Source organism: Mercenaria mercenaria, chromosome 3 (genome assembly GCF_021730395.1).
Source record: "Mercenaria mercenaria strain notata chromosome 3, MADL_Memer_1, whole genome shotgun sequence".
Taxonomy (NCBI): Eukaryota; Metazoa; Mollusca; class Bivalvia; order Venerida; family Veneridae; genus Mercenaria; species Mercenaria mercenaria.
This window is the reverse complement of record NC_069363.1, coordinates 31,990,287-32,006,475: the sequence shown is the minus strand read 5'-3', so window position 1 is coordinate 32,006,475 and position 16,189 is coordinate 31,990,287. Positions and strand designations below refer to the sequence as shown.

The window sequence follows — 16,189 nt, the reverse complement described above, 5'->3', positions numbered from 1 at the left end:
GAAATATATATTTTAGTCTCCAGTGCTGTATTTCTGAAACTCAGCTAGTAAATTGCTTTTAATGGAGATGATTAATTGATTGTCTGAAAGCTTCTTGCACTACATATGGCAAAAACAAATTACTGAACTCTCATCCATATAAAAATGGCTGGGAGGAGAATTGCTCTTAAAACCAAATGTCAACACTCACCAGAAAACAGCAGTTTTTATTAGAGAAAATGTAATCAAACCAGGGCAAAATGACATAATTATATTCAAACACAACATCATATTGTATGCTTTTTTATTCTAATTAAAGAGAAAGAAGAAAATTGCAGGTTCACCTTTATAGAAAAACTTGATCTATCACTCAATATGATATATACCACATGATTACACTTTGTCATAAAGAAGTAAGAAATTTTGTTTTTACTCTGCAATGTCTCTGGTCACTTCATTATGATCAAGTGTATGATATGCACTGTAATCCATTTATATCTGTAGAAGTACCGGTACCAAACATTTTTGCAAAGGAGTGGCAAACATTACACAATAAACATGTAAATGTAAAATGACTCTTTTATACTCCCTAACTTTGCTGGAAGTACTCTGTGCTCTTTGCTGGAATCTACCCTTCCCTTGTATCTTTCATATCTTGCTTGTACAAAGGAATAGAAATGAAAACGAATCTATTCAACTGGCATAATCTTTGTTACATTAAAACAAGAGGGCCATGAAGGCCCTGTATCACTCAACTGACCTATTGACCTAAAGATCATCAAGATTAACATTCTGACCAAGTTTCATTAAGATATGGTCATAAATGTGGCCTCTAAAGTGTTAACTAGCTATTCCTTATATTTGACCCCACGACTTAGTTTTGACCCGACATGACTCAGATTTGAACTTGACCTAAAGATCATCAAATTTAACATTCTGACTAAGTTTCATGAAGATACAGTCATAAATGTGGCCTCTAAAGTGTTAACAAGCTTTTGCTTTGATTTGACCTAGTGACCTAGTTTTTGACCCCACCTGACCCAGATTTAATCTTGACCTAAAAATCATCAAGATTAACATTCTGACCAAGTTTTATTAAAATACGGTCATAAATGTGGCCCCTAAAGTGTTAACTAGCTTTTCCTTTGATTTGACCTTGTGACCTAGTTTTTGACCCTACATAACCAAGATTCCAATTTGTCCTAAAGATCACCAAGTTTAACATTCTGACTAAGTTTCATGAAGATAGAATCATAAATGTGTCTTCTAGAGTGTTAACAGGCTTTTCCTTTGATTTGACCTTGTGACCTAGTTTCTGATCCCACCTGACCCAGATTTAAATTTGACCTATAGATCATCAAGATTAACATTTTGACCAAGTTTCATTAAGATATGGTCATAACTGTGGCCTCTACACTGTAAACTAGCTTTTCCTTTGATTTGACCTAGTGACCTACTTTTTGATCTTACATGACTCAGATTCAAACTGGACCTTAAAACCATCAATATTAACATTCTGACCAAGTTTTATGAAAATATAGTCTTAAATGTGGCCTCTACAGTGTTAACAAGCTTTTCCTTTGATTTGACCTGGTGACCTAGTTTTTGACCCCAGATAACCCAATATCCAACTCATCCAAGATTTTACTAAGGGTAACATTCTGACCAAGTGTCATTAAGACTGGGCCAAAAATGTGACTTCTAGAGTGTTAACAAGCTTTTCCTTTGATTTGACCTGGTGACCTAGTTTTTGATCCCAGATGACCCAATATGAATTTGTCTAAGATTTTATTGAGGGTAACATTCTGACCAAGTTTCATTAAGATTGGGTGAAAATTGTGACATCTAGAGTGTTAACAAGCTTTTCCTTTGATTTGACCTGGTGACCTAGTTTTTGACCCCAGATGGCCCAATATCAAATTCGTCCAAGATTTTATTAAGGGTAACATTCTGACCAAGTTTCATTAAGATTGGGCCAAAAATGTGACCTCTAGAGTGTTAACAAGCTTTTCCTTTGATTTGACCTGGTGACCTAGTTTTTGACCCCAAATGACCCAATATCAAACTCGTCCAAGATTTTATTGAGGGTAACATTCTGACCAAGTTTCATTAAGATTGGGCCAAAATTGTGACCTCTAGAGTGTTAACAAGTTTTTCCTTTGAATTGACCTGGTGACCTAGTTTTTGACCCCAGATGACCAATATCAAACTCGTCCAAGATTTTATTGAGGGTAACATTCTGACCAAGTTTCATTAAAATTGGGCTAAAAATATGACCTCTAGACTGTTAACAGTCAAATTGTTGACGAACTGACGGACGGACGACAGACACAGGGTGATCACAAAAGCTCACCTTTGAGCTAAAAAGTTTGGGTCACTAGTTAGAACTGAACTGTACACAGGGTACCTATTAATCATAATAAGATTTATATCCTGTCCAAATCATAGTCCACTAACAGCTGATATTAGAATTGTGACCATAGGATTTATATCATCCTTCATTTACTGGAGGAGTAATTTATCGGATGTCATGCAGCAACTCAACGTCATAAATTAATGCTCTCTTATCGGTCTGTGCGTCAATCATTGTTTATCCCAGAATATACAGAGCTTGATTTCCTTCTTTGTTTAACTGGAAATCAAATCGAGCAATGTTAGACTGTGTTAGATAACAGTTGATTGCAGTAGAAAAAAATTTTGTCAGCAAGGAAAGTTTCTGCAGAGTAAAGTTTCAGTGATAATTTCTTATCTGTTAATGTAGTATCTCATTCCCAATTGGAATGAGTAAAACATATTTTCATCCACAGAAAGTAGCCTTGCAACTAATTGGAACCTATTTTTTTCAATATTTGATATATAGCAAAATATCTACATATTTTCATTTCTGGCCGACTCTTGTTTATTTTTTGATGCTAGGTCTGACACTACTATTTGTAACAAAGTGTTTCCTGTCATAATAGGCAATAATATCCCAATTACTGAAATATGCGCTACAATCATAGCATCAGTAATGATGATGGCCTGTCAACTGTAATTCTCATCTATTTATGAACCGGAAATTTAAAATAAGTCCCCACTTTGGAGACCTTCACACTGCAATGGAATGATTTATTATCATTGTACTCATTAAATAGTTTCCCTATGAAATCACTGTATCTAATTACATATTGTAACATATTATAAGTCAACAACCTCTATGTATAATTAATTAATATAATATGCAAGATTTATTAAATACAATATAAAACAATAAAGCCAAAATGACCCTATCAGCTGATGGCCCATAATACAAATTCAAGGAAGTATACAGTCATGTTGTCTCAACATGGCAGGAATGGTGAAGAAATTTAATTGCTTATGGTGTTAAAATGGTAAACCATACTACTTTCTCACAAATAACAGGTACTTAACTCCAGACCATCTCTTCAGTTTCAACCTATTCACCTTGAATGATAACTCATTTGGACTGGCAAAGAAATAAAGATGATAGAAATGAAAAACAGGAGGACCATCATGGCTCCAAATTGCCCAACTGATTTTCTTCTTTATTTGGCTATCAGAAAGACAACCCTTGTGACAAATGTGACCTATGTTTTGGTCTGAAGTAACCCAATTTCAAACTTTCATTTCATTAAGATAAACAGTTTGACAAATTTTCATATAGTTTCAATCTAAATTTCATATAGACAAACATTCTGACCATATTTCATATTGATCAGGAGGACAATTTACCCTCAAGAGTGTAAACAAGTTTTTTATTTATAATTCCTTTTTGATCCCAGATGACAAGTTTCAAACTTGGACTACACTAGTCTTGATAATGACAAATATTCTGACTCAAATTAATCATGAAATTATGGCCTCTACAGTGCTAACAGCATTTTCTTATCTTTTGACAGAGTGAATTAGCTTTAGACCTTACATGAGCCAGTTTTAAACTTAACCCAAAAGTCCACAAAGACAAACATTCTGATCAGGATCCAATAAGACAAGGTAGAAAATATTGCCTCTAGTGCTAACAAGGATTTCGAATTATTTGACCCATTGATCTAGTGTTTAACATGAGATTACCCATTTTCAATTTTGACCATCAAAACAAACTTTCTGACCAGAATGGAAAAAATATTATGGTTCCTAGGATGTAAACAAGTTATTTTTTAAAGTTTGACGTAGCAACCCAGTTTTTGAACCAAGATGACCGGGACCTTAAAGAAATAAATATTCTGCTTGTCTGCATAAAAAGAAGAAATGCAAGTTGCTAGATAGAAAATTTCCATGCTTAAATACGATACTAAGATAAGATCAAGACAACAATAACAACACCTTGACCATTTTTTTTTACAAATGTTTCAATGCAATACCTTTTTGAAGATCAATATAGCATTTTCTGATATAGCTCTTAAACTAAAAGTCTTCTATCAAACTTGACTGTCATCTAATGGCCACATAGACTATATCCAAGGTCAGTTAAAACTGCCTAGAAAATAGGATAATGTTAGCAAACAAACTGCAGACAACATACTAACAAATCAGATCAATGTCCGGCATGAAACTAGCAGTTGAGCTGATATAGTATGAATAAACTTGCAGTTGGGCTGATAAGGCATGAAACTAGCAGCTGAGCTGATATAGCATGAAGAAATTAAACTAACAGCTGAGCTGGTATAGCATGAAGAAACTAGCAGCTGGGCTGATAAGGCATGAAACTAGCAGCTGAGCTGATATGGCATGAAGAACAGGGCTCCGGAAATTTTGATAACTCAATCGGTCCGAAACGAAAATCCTGACATCGGCGCTACCCCACCCACCGCATTCCCAATATTACATATTTTGTAAAACGTGATAGAGTAAAGAAATAAGCATGTCATGCATTAAAACTGAGTTACCGGTCACCGCGAGTTACCATAAATGAAGACAGTTATTCAGTGTTATGTGTGATCGTTACTTTGTTTAAATTTCGATGTTTTTCCAAGAAAATACTTGGAAGGATAAAATTGCCGAGGCATTGACAACGCGTACGTAACTAGTCTAAAAGCCAACGCACGTGACTTCGGTACCGTACACACGCCAGATACTTTGTGATGTTTCCTCATACTTTGACGGAATTCTATAAAATACAATGCGTCAAAGTGAATTATACGATACATATTCTCTGCTAAACAGCCTCAGTATTTTAAGAATACTCTGCCGCGGACCGAATGTGTACGTTATGTGAATGCTGAGATCGAATTTCCCGCATGCATAGTACCAAAATGTCACGCTCTAAAGACCGATTTGATAAACAGCGCCACTCCGGTTCTCTTTATCATTCGTTGTTTTCATTTTCTTTTTTTGTACAGTCGGGTTGCAAAGAAGATTTTCCACACTTGTTTCAACTGGAGCCCCAACAAATGAATCATGTAATTTTTTCAAATAAATTAATTATAAAAATTATTTTTATCGGTTTTCCGTGTGATGTCTCATTAAATCAAAGACCTATAATGCACAATTACAACTCTTTGATTAAATGCAGTGACCCTTTGTTTTTTACCGCGATCAAACATAGCCTTTTGTAATAAACCATCCATCGGATTCTAGATAAAAGAAGTGGACCCCCGTCGAAATGATTTGGATCCAGTCAGAAACATTTTGAAACCAGTCAAAAATGTTTAATACATTGCAGTCGGCTGTCTGCAAACATTAAAGGATGTGCCGCGCGAGCACTGACTGCGTCACGTGCTAATTACGGAACGATTATCAAAGTGACAATCAGACCGTTTGACACGTTTATTGATTATCTGAGAGTGCGACCAGCAATTTCCTGCTTGGCAGGTGATCGTGTATTGAGATATTAGACCGAAATTTATACTTTTCTCCATTTTTACGGGACCGATTTTTTTCGTTTTTTCACTTCACAAATCGGTCTGAAAAGTCAAAAATCGGTCCAAAACCGACAAACCGGCAAATTTCCGAAGCCCTGATGAAGAAACTAGCGGCTGAGCTAGTACGGCATGAAGAAACTAGCGGCTGAGCTGGTATGGCATGAAGAAACTAGCAGCTGACCTGGTACGGCATGAAGAAACTAGCTGTTGAGCTGATAAGGCATGAAGAAACTAGCAGCTGAGCTGGTATGGCATGAAGAAACTAGCAGTTGAGCTGGTAAGGCATGAAGATACTAGCAGTTGAGCTGATATGGCATGAAGAAACTAGCAGCTGAGCTGGTATGGCATGAACAAACTTGCTGTTGAGCTGATATGGCATGAAGAAACTAGCAGTTGAGCTCATAAGGCATGAAGAAACTAGCAGCTGAGCTGGTATGGCATGAAGAAACTAGCTGTTGAGCTGATAAGGAATGAAGAAACTAGCAGTTGAGCTGGTATGGCATGTAGAAACTAGCAGTTGAGCTAGTATGGCATGAAGAAACTAGCAGTTGAGCAGATATGGCATGAAGAAACTAGCAGCTGAGCTGGTATGGCATGAAGAAACTAGCTGTAGAGCTGATAAGGCATGAAGAAACTAGCAGCTGAGCTGGTATGGCATGAAGAAACTAGCTGTCGAGCTGATAAGGCATGAAGAAACTAGCATTTGATCTGATATGGCATGAAGAAACTAGCAGTTGAGCTGATATGGCATGAAGAAACCAGCAGTTGCGCTGATAAGGCATGAAGATAATGTTCTTTTCAAAAGTCTGTGATTTACTGGTATAAAATTTTGAAAAAAAAAAAAACTGGAAAAATGTATGGTTATTTCTTATGTTCAATGAGACTTCACTTAACCTTTAAATCTACTTTACTGCAAAAATTAATCACCCTCAAAATATCATTTCACAGAATATCCTAAATATACAGACATCTAATGACATCAAAATAAGCAGATATATATCGGTCTAATGTAAAACATACACATTTATGAACAAAAACCTCTTGGCATTTATTTAATTTTGCCATATATCTCTTTTTCAGACAGAGTAATTGTATTTCATATAACAAGGAAAAAATAAAAACGACAAAATTTTCCTGAGTAGATTAGAAATAAACATGAAGGCCACGATGGCACAGGTTCCTCACTTAAGTTTTTCAACATAAAAATGTTTCATTAGGCTATGGTTCTGCATAGGATAGATAAGGAGTGATCAAGGAGGTCGTGGGTTTGACCCAACTATGGTCACCACCATGACCTCTCAAATGACACCTGTACTGGTTTTTCCAGGAAGTGGACTAAAGAGTGATTCAGATAAGCTTTAAGCTTTAATCACAATCAAGCTAAAATCAATTAGTATAATCTAAAACTTGTGACCATATCTATTTGAGAAATACTTGAGGGCATCATGGGTACATATCGAACAGACACGGTCACAAGTTTATCTATACAACTTTGACCACAATATCCAGTCAAGATAATGTTCATGAGTTCATGTACTTTCATGAAAAGTTCATGAACAGTTCATGAATTGTTCATGATCTGTTCATAAAGTGTGTTCATGAACAGTTATTCATGAATAGTTCACGAACAAATTTGAGGTGGTTCATGAACAAAACATCTTTAGCAAACTTAATTCATTAAAATTTCATGAACTTTCATGAACATCGAAGTATTCATTCATTATACATAATACTTAGGTTTATTCAACCTTAATAAATAATGAATAAGTTCATGAACTGTTCATGAACTTTCATCAACATTAAATTCAAAATGTCACATGATCAGTTTCCATTATTTTGTTGCATGATGGGAAATTTTTTGCACATGTAATTTGAGAAGTTTGTGTTGCAAATAAGAAAGAACTATTTATCATACCACAGCAAGGAATGGTTTAAAAGGAACATGAGTGCACTGAATATTAAATAAGTAATTATGGTAAAAAATAAAGAATCCTTTTAAAATGTCACAAGTTTTCACGACCCTGAAGAAAGAACAAAATCCTAAAATGTGTTCATGATCTGTTCATGAACAGAACAGAGTCTCATTTTCAGTTCATGACTTCATTCATGAAATTTTCAACAGGGATGACATAAAAACTTTAATCACTCAATATTGTCCTATGTGTAATTTAGAAATAGACATTTAACTATTATCTGCTATTTTTTATAATATTATTTTCGGAACCATTACCACAGTAGCCCATGGAAACATGCATGTTAGCTTGCATGAACTCTTTTTGCCAAATACAGGTTTTCTAAAATTTGACATTTATTAATATTTTGAGTCAGTTGTAGTCTGTGATGAACAGTTAAAATAAGGAATTCCCAAAAATACTCGAAATCAAAATTGCCGGACATTATTTTTTTGCGAGTGTGAGCATATGGTATAAGCTTTGTTTCAAGATAAGATAGATTATAAAATACAGTACTAGCAGCAGAGCGGACATTAACGTGTCAGTATCCAGTACTAGCAGCAGAGCGGACATTAACGTGTCAGTATCCAGTACTAGCAGCAGAGCGGACATTAACGTGTCAGTATCCAGTTCTAGCAGCAGAGCGGACATTAACGTGTCAGTATCCAGTTCTAGCTAGCAGAGGGCATTAGTCATATCAGTACAGGCAGAGCGGACATTAACGTGTCAGTATCAGCTCTAGCAGCAAGCGGACATAAACGTGTCAGTATCAGCTAGCAGCAAGCGGACATAAACGTGTCAGTATCCAGCTCTAGCAGCAGAGCGGACATTAACGTGTCAGTATCCAGTTTTAGCAGCAGAGCGGACATTAACGTGTCAGTATCCAGTTCTAGCAGCAGAGCGGACATTAACCTGTCAGTATCCAGTACTAGCAGCAGAGCGGACATTAACGTGTCAGTATCCAGTTTTAGCAGCAGAGCGGACATTAACGTGTCAGTATCCAGTACTAGCAGCAGAGCGGACATTAACGTGTCAGTATCCAGTACTAGCAGCAGAGCGGACATTAACGTGTCAGTATCCAGTACTAGCAGCAGAGCGGACATTAACGTGTCAGTATCCAGTTCTAGCAGCAGAGCGGACATTAACGTATCAGTATCCAGTGTTGGTGTTTATTTCAAAAAAATAAAAATTTCCAACCTTACTTACCCTAATTTTTTTGAGCATGTTACTGGAAACCAAAAATTTTATTTTTTAGGCCTTATGACAACTGCATTGAAAGTTAAGTGTCACACAATCTTTCACGTTCATTTTTTTTGTGTGAAAAAGGTCCACTTGTCTTTTATCTTAAATTTTTCCAAAACAGTATTGTAAGCACGGTCTCTGTAACAAACAATTGGCTGAACTATAAATTTATACTGTTCTCGGAAATCCGATACGGTGCAAAAGCAGTGTAGAACTGGCCATTGTCATTTCTTCTTGTACAAGAAGATCAAGATTTTAATCAGATTGTACAGCTACCTGAACAAAAATAAGATGCATTTGAATTAACATCACCTTTGATATAAGTAATACCCTATGAAAGAAATAAGAAAATGCATTTTCAAAGTCTTGATGAAACTTATGAACTTTAATTTATGAAATAAACCCCAGAACACAATAAGTATATATACCCAAATTTCATTTAAAATGTATCCCTATTTCAAATGAGATCAATCTTAGACATATTTCAATTGCCTTTACATTTATTACTCCATACATGTATCTCCATTGCAAAAAGTAACTGACACTAGGACTAGATATATTTTACCTCAGTTTCATGCTTGTCCAGAATTTGCAACTCACAGCTAATCAATTATTAAAATTTAATATTACTGATACGCATGCCTGATTTAAATTGGAAATCAGTTACAAGGGAAAATAAAACCAATGTAAAAAGTATTCAACCAACAATATGTATAATAATGAAAATAAAAGACAGGTACATTACAATCCATTTCATTCTCTGTACTCCCCAAAAGAGAGATATAGTTTTTTCAGAAATAAATACAATGAATGATAACTCTTTTATCACAACTCGGTATTCACATAGTCATTAAATATTTACAACTGAAATTGAATTGGATTCCATCACAGATATACTACTGACAGCTATTCTGATGTTATCATTATTTGTGTCTAATGTCTCACACTTGCACAATTTTTTGCTCATCCAATTATCTAATCGAACCTGCAATTAATTACTATACCTTTGAGCTAGCACATAGATTTTTTCCATCATAAATTGGCTACAGCAATGTGGCTGTAGTGTCATCAAAGCTGATATAACATGATAGATGTGCATTCCCAGAGGGACAAGAATATAGACATTTGGGCTAGGCTATGAGCACTGGCAGCTTGACTCATATACCTCATCCTTCTCTGCTAACACAATATACTGACATATCTTTTCTTTATCTGAAAACACACTTACCTCAATAGAGAGTGAAGATCTACAGATCACTGGTCTGTGAGTTTGATCCCTGATGAGGGGAGGTGTATTTTCATCTCATCTGAAGTGACAGTAAAGATTGTCAAAAAAAACTAGAGCTATCACTAAAGGTGATGAATGTACCCCCCGCATGCACTGACACAGTACATTGCAATCTGACGCACACAAGATTGCATAATTATGTGGACTGTATGTATATAGACTGTATGTATACAGTATAATAACAAAAAACAAAGTCCCATAACTATGCAGAATATTTATCTAAAAGAATGTAGCATGCATCATGCACAACTAGGGTTGGTACTGATCACTTGTGTGAAGTTTCATTAAATTGTGTGTAAGGGTTTGGTAGATTAGGCACGCACAAGATTGCATATGCAGACTGTATGTACATAGTATGTTAACAAGAAACAAAGTCCAATAACTCTGCAATTTTTGTCGCTGAAAGAACCTAACATGCCCCATGCACAACTACTGTTGTTACTGATCACTTGTGTGAAGTTTCATTAAATTGTGTCAAGGGGATGTGAGGAGAGATGGTGTGCACAAGATTGTGTCTATGTATATAGTATAGTAACAAAAAAACAAAGTCCCATAACTCTGCAAGTTTTTTTTCTGAAAGAACCTAACATGCCCCATGCACAACTACTGTTGTTACTGATCACTTGTGTGAAGTTTCATTAAATTGTGTCAAGGGGATGAGGAGAGATGGTGCGCACAAGATTGTGTCTATGTATATAGTATAGTAACAAAAAAACAAAAGTCCCATAACTCTGCAAATTTTTTTTCTAAAAGAACCTAACATGCCCCATGCACAACTACTGTTGGTACTGATCACTTGTGTGAAGTTTCATTAAATTGTGTCAAGGGGATGAGGAGAGATGGTGCGCACAAGATTGTGTCTATGTATATAGTATAGTAACAAAAAAACAAAGTCCCATAACTCTGCAATTTCTTTTTCTAAAAGAACCTAACACGCCCCATGCACAACTACTGTTGTTACTGATCACTTGTGTGAAGTTTCATTAAATTCTGTCAAGGGGATAAGGAGAGATGGCACAAGATTGCGTCTACGGACAGACGGCCAGACGGACAGACAGACAGACGGACAGACAGAGAGACAACCTGAAACCAGATACCCCCCCTTACAACTTTGTTGTCGGGGGGTACAAAAAACCCTGACATATGGATGACAAATCTTTAAAGTTTGACAGTAATTTCACTTTCATCCCCCACTTCCCACTAACCCTGCTGAAGGGCATCAAAACACCAATAGGAAACTTAAGAAGAGGGCCAGTTTTAGTAGCGAGTCATAGGAAGAAATCTTTGTAAAATTATATTGAAGTAGGGCCAGTGATTTTTTACAGGGAAATTTTCAGAAGTTTCCACCAAGTATATACTGATAATTTGTGGTGGGAAGGTTCAAGATGTATCCATGCCAGCAGCTTTAGAAGAGAAGATTTTTAAAGATTAAATTTCACAAAGGAGACTTCCAGAGAAAACTAGACTTGCTCCCTGGGGGCCATATTTTTAACTAAAAAGAACAATTTGCAGGCATATGCTAGAGGATCAATTAAGAAACACTAATTAATGCCAATTCATTTTGAAATTGGGCTAGCAGTTGAGAGGAGAATTTTCTTTAAAGTTTACCATAAATCCAAACAGGGAAAAGTAGCTCTAAGCCTCCGGTGGCCATATTTTTTAAAAATGATTTGAAGGTGTTTGGTAGAGGGTCACTTAAGAAACACCACTGTGAATTATTTTGAAATCGGGCCCGCTGTTCATATCGCCAAAAGGGAAAACTAGCCATGCTCCCTGGCACACCTGTTTTTAGTTGTCTTTTTTTTTAATGAAACAGAATGATCTGAAGAAATCTCATGTGTCACCCAAGCCCACAGAATATTTCTGTAAAATTATTTTGAAATTGGAGTAGAAGATCTATAAAGTTTTTCCTTTTAATTGCCATGTAACTAGAATTCTTGGATGACCTAGAAGATTTGTGATGATCTGAAATGAAACACTCCTGTGAAGTTTATGAAATTGGTTTGGTCATTCAGGAAGAGATGTCCTTTAAAAGAAATTGCAGATAGATGGAGGACAGCATTCAAATGTCCTAAAAGCTCACCTTGAGCACTTCATACTTAGCGGAGCTAAAAATCTCATAGGTTATCATGCACTGATGTTCATATAAGATGTCACCTAAATGAAGGTTGAATGTGTCAACTTTGGTAGTAACTACAACATAATACCTAACAAATTATGTCATGTTTATATCTTCTATGTTCCAAAAATGTATCATATATTTAACCCTTACCTTGCTATATTTCTAAAATGGACTTGTCCATCATTCAATTTGGGCAGTACCACTGATTGTTAAAAGGGGTGCTTCCAAAAAAAGATACTAACTTAATGGCAAACAGTGCAGATCATGATCAGACTGCACGGATGTGCAGGCTGATCAAGATCTACACTGGTTGCAAAGGCAGAATCAATCGTATCCAGCATGATAAGGGTTAAGGCATTGTAATTTCTTTTTTTACAATATTGATGATTTAAAACATGACATCAGTTCTGACATAGAACTTTTTCAGTTTTTCTTTGAATTTTGGTTTCATCAATATTTTAAATATCAGCAACTAAAGCAGTTTCCACAAAAGTAGTGTTACAATCACAATAATAATGGAAGTGTTTCCTTAAAACTTAGTCTTGTCTTTTTTTTTACTCACTTCCACTGGATTAAAATTCCTTAAACTTTTTTTTTTAAATGTGAATACAACTCTTATATCAGTAAATATTTTACAGTCCAAATGCTCTTCCTTCCTCTGACTGTTGTATTGGCTGATGATTTGTCATTTCCGAGATTTATTACTTCAAAAGAATGTATTACTGAATCAATTTTTACAATGTGATAAAAGGAGAAAAAACATGATATTTAAACATCAAATAACTAGAGCTGCTTTTGATAAAAGCGAATGTCTCCCACAACTGCTTAATCATCAAAATAGCAAGTCAGTCTTTATATACTGTTTACTCACTACAATTCAAGGGCCAGAACCCCAAAATGTCTTAACCGATTTGGCTCATTATCGAACTTGTCCGAGGTCTTATGATCAAACACATTTTGTTTCAAGTTTGGTGAAGATCGGATGAGAAATGTTCCACTTAGAGTGTGGACAAGAGTAAAAAGGCCGATTTTTGGAAATTCAAGGGCCATAACTCTTATATGCCTTGACCGATTTGGCGAATTATCGAACTTGGCCAAGGTCTTATGGTCAAACGCACTTTGATTAAGTTTGGTGAAAATCGGAAGAGAAATGTTCGACTTAGAGTGCAGACAAGCTTTGTGACAGACACACGGACACACAGACTGGAGAAAGTCAATATGTCTCCGACACCACTGTGTGGTGGGAGACATAATTTCAGTTGGGAAAACAAAATCTTTGTGTTTATTAGCATCCACTCTCACATGTATTCTATTACTAAACCAAGATACAACAGACTTTAGCAAAAACAAGAGCTGTCCGTAAGACAGCGTGCTCCACTATTTTGGCTGATTTGACAGTAAAATGAATATGTATCTCAATAAGAGACCTCTACTTAAAAAGGAAGATACACCAAGTGGCATGATTCTGTCAAGAACACAAATTAGACTTATTTGGGATTGTCACCACACATGCAGATGATGATGGTAAAGATATATTTTGAGTTTGAAGTCACTTTCTTATGTAGTACAAAAGTTATATCCAAAAAACAAAGTTTGTCAAAAAAATTAAGTATGAAAGGGGCATAACTTGGTCAAAAATACAAATCAAAGTTATGGGGATTGTTTCCACATATGCAGATGATGATGATAAAGATACATTTCAAGTTTCAAGTGTCTATCTTATATCTTATTTTGTACTAAAGTTATATCCAGAAAGTGAAGATTGCCAAAACATATGAAAGGGGCATAATTCTGTAAAAAATACAATTTGTAGGCATTGTAACAATACATGCAGATGATAATTATAAAAAATAATTTTAATTTCAAGTCTTTATATTTTAAAGTACCAAAAATATGTCTACAAATGAAGCTTTCTAAGAAACATGAAAATAATTACATGTATAACAACTTTGTGACCTTGACCTTGGGTATAATGGGCCATGCCCCTACACATACTTTGTTTGTATACTGGACAATGTTTTTGCAAACTTACAGTTAGATATAAGCAATAGCAACAAAGATATGACAGAAAACAAAGGTTGCCAAAAAACTTTAACCTGAAAAATAACCTAAGTATAACACCTTTGTGACCTTGACCTTGGATATAAGGGCCCAGCCCCTACACATACTTTGTCTGTATACTGGACAATGTTATGAGCGCCTCAGTAGCCAAGAGGTAGAGCGTCCGCTTCGAGTGAGGGAGGTCGTGGGTTTGATCCCCGGCCGCCTCATACCAAAGATGTAAAAAATGGTACTAGTAGCTTCCTCGCTTGGCGCTCAGCATTATAAGGGTAGTGCTAGGACTTGTCAGCCCGGTGTCAGTATAATGTGACTGGGTGGGGTATCATGTCACGTGTCTACGGCGTGATATTCCAGTGAGGCAGCACTATAAAGTTGGGCATTGTGCTCACTTCTACAAGTAGACACCGTTGTTTATATGACTGAAAAATTGTTGAAAAAGACATTAAACCCGAACACACACACACACACACACACTGGACAATGTTTATGTGAACTTACAGTAAGATATAAACTATAGTAACAAAGATATGACAGAAAACAAAGGTTGCCAAAAAACTTTAACCTGAAAAAATAACCCTAGTATAACACCTTGAAGACGATGACCTTAAGTATAATGGGCCCAGCCCCTGCACATATATTGTTTGTATACTGGACAATGTTTATGTGAAGTTACAATAAGATATAAGCAATATAGTAACAAAGATATGACAGAAAAACTAAGTTTGCCCAAAAACTTTAAGCAAGATAGCTCATGTTGATGCCATTGCTGGAGCGAGTAGAATAGCCCCTTTATTCTCCGAATAGTGGAGCTAAGAACTTATTCAGCAGTAAAAATTCCCCGGCTTGGACCCAAGAGGAGGTGGTTATGATTATACCTGTATGTATGAAGTTAACATTTCTTTAAGAATAACACAGAAATCAAACATTTACAGTGTGACTAACACAGTAGATAGCTTTTCTATATGTTTTAAAGACCACATGAATGATTTTGCAAATAAATTCTTGCCAAAACTCACTGAATCACTTTGTTTTTATTTTGTATTTATAATTATTTAGGGATGAGTGTCTTATTTTTAATTTTGATTAATCTGAAGGTGTGTCCATTTAACGGCAGAGGATGAGGAATATTTAAGACAAAACGGGTACCCGAGTGGAATAACATATCTTCTGAAACCCAGTTAGACGGCTTCGACACATGAGCAACTTTGTGCCCCTAGTGAAACTCCAAATGGTCGAGGTGAGGGGAAAGTAACAAATCACTATGAGACCAAACGGAGTTGGGCACACAAATGCTTCGACAATTCCAATTGGAATAACTTCTTAACAGATCAGGCTAGCTTAAGTTTTTGTGGAAGAAGTTCATTTCAGTCAAAAATGATAACAGACGGACAAAGAATGATCCCAATATGGCCACTCTTAAAAGTGTTATTTGTTGTGCTTTGATTGACCCTGAAATTTTGAGTTGGGAAGGTCTGGTTTTTTCAGTTTCTTTCTTTCAATCAATTCACAGCCAATTAATAAACAAACAGGGAAAATTGGGGTTACAATAGGACAGAATTTTTTTTTATATCTACATTACTTATTTGAAAAGCTAAACATTTTTTAAATTGAATATATCAGGGGTGGTATAGTACGTCATCAACAGGTGCGCGCAACACTTCCCGATGCGGCTTTTTTATGTCAA

The 16,189-nt window shown here is 35.8% G+C and overlaps 1 protein-coding gene across 1 annotated transcript in view; it reads right to left on the bottom strand.

Moving 5' to 3' along the window:
- LOC123525163 (interleukin-6 receptor subunit beta-like) overlaps window positions 1-16,189 on the bottom strand; it is a 199,339-nt gene that overhangs the window by 160,018 nt on the left and 23,132 nt on the right. The window contains exon 2 of the mRNA XM_053538120.1: window positions 10,263-10,341. The gene's annotated coding sequence lies outside the window, so the exon portion shown is untranslated. The remainder of the gene's footprint in view (window positions 1-10,262; window positions 10,342-16,189) is intronic.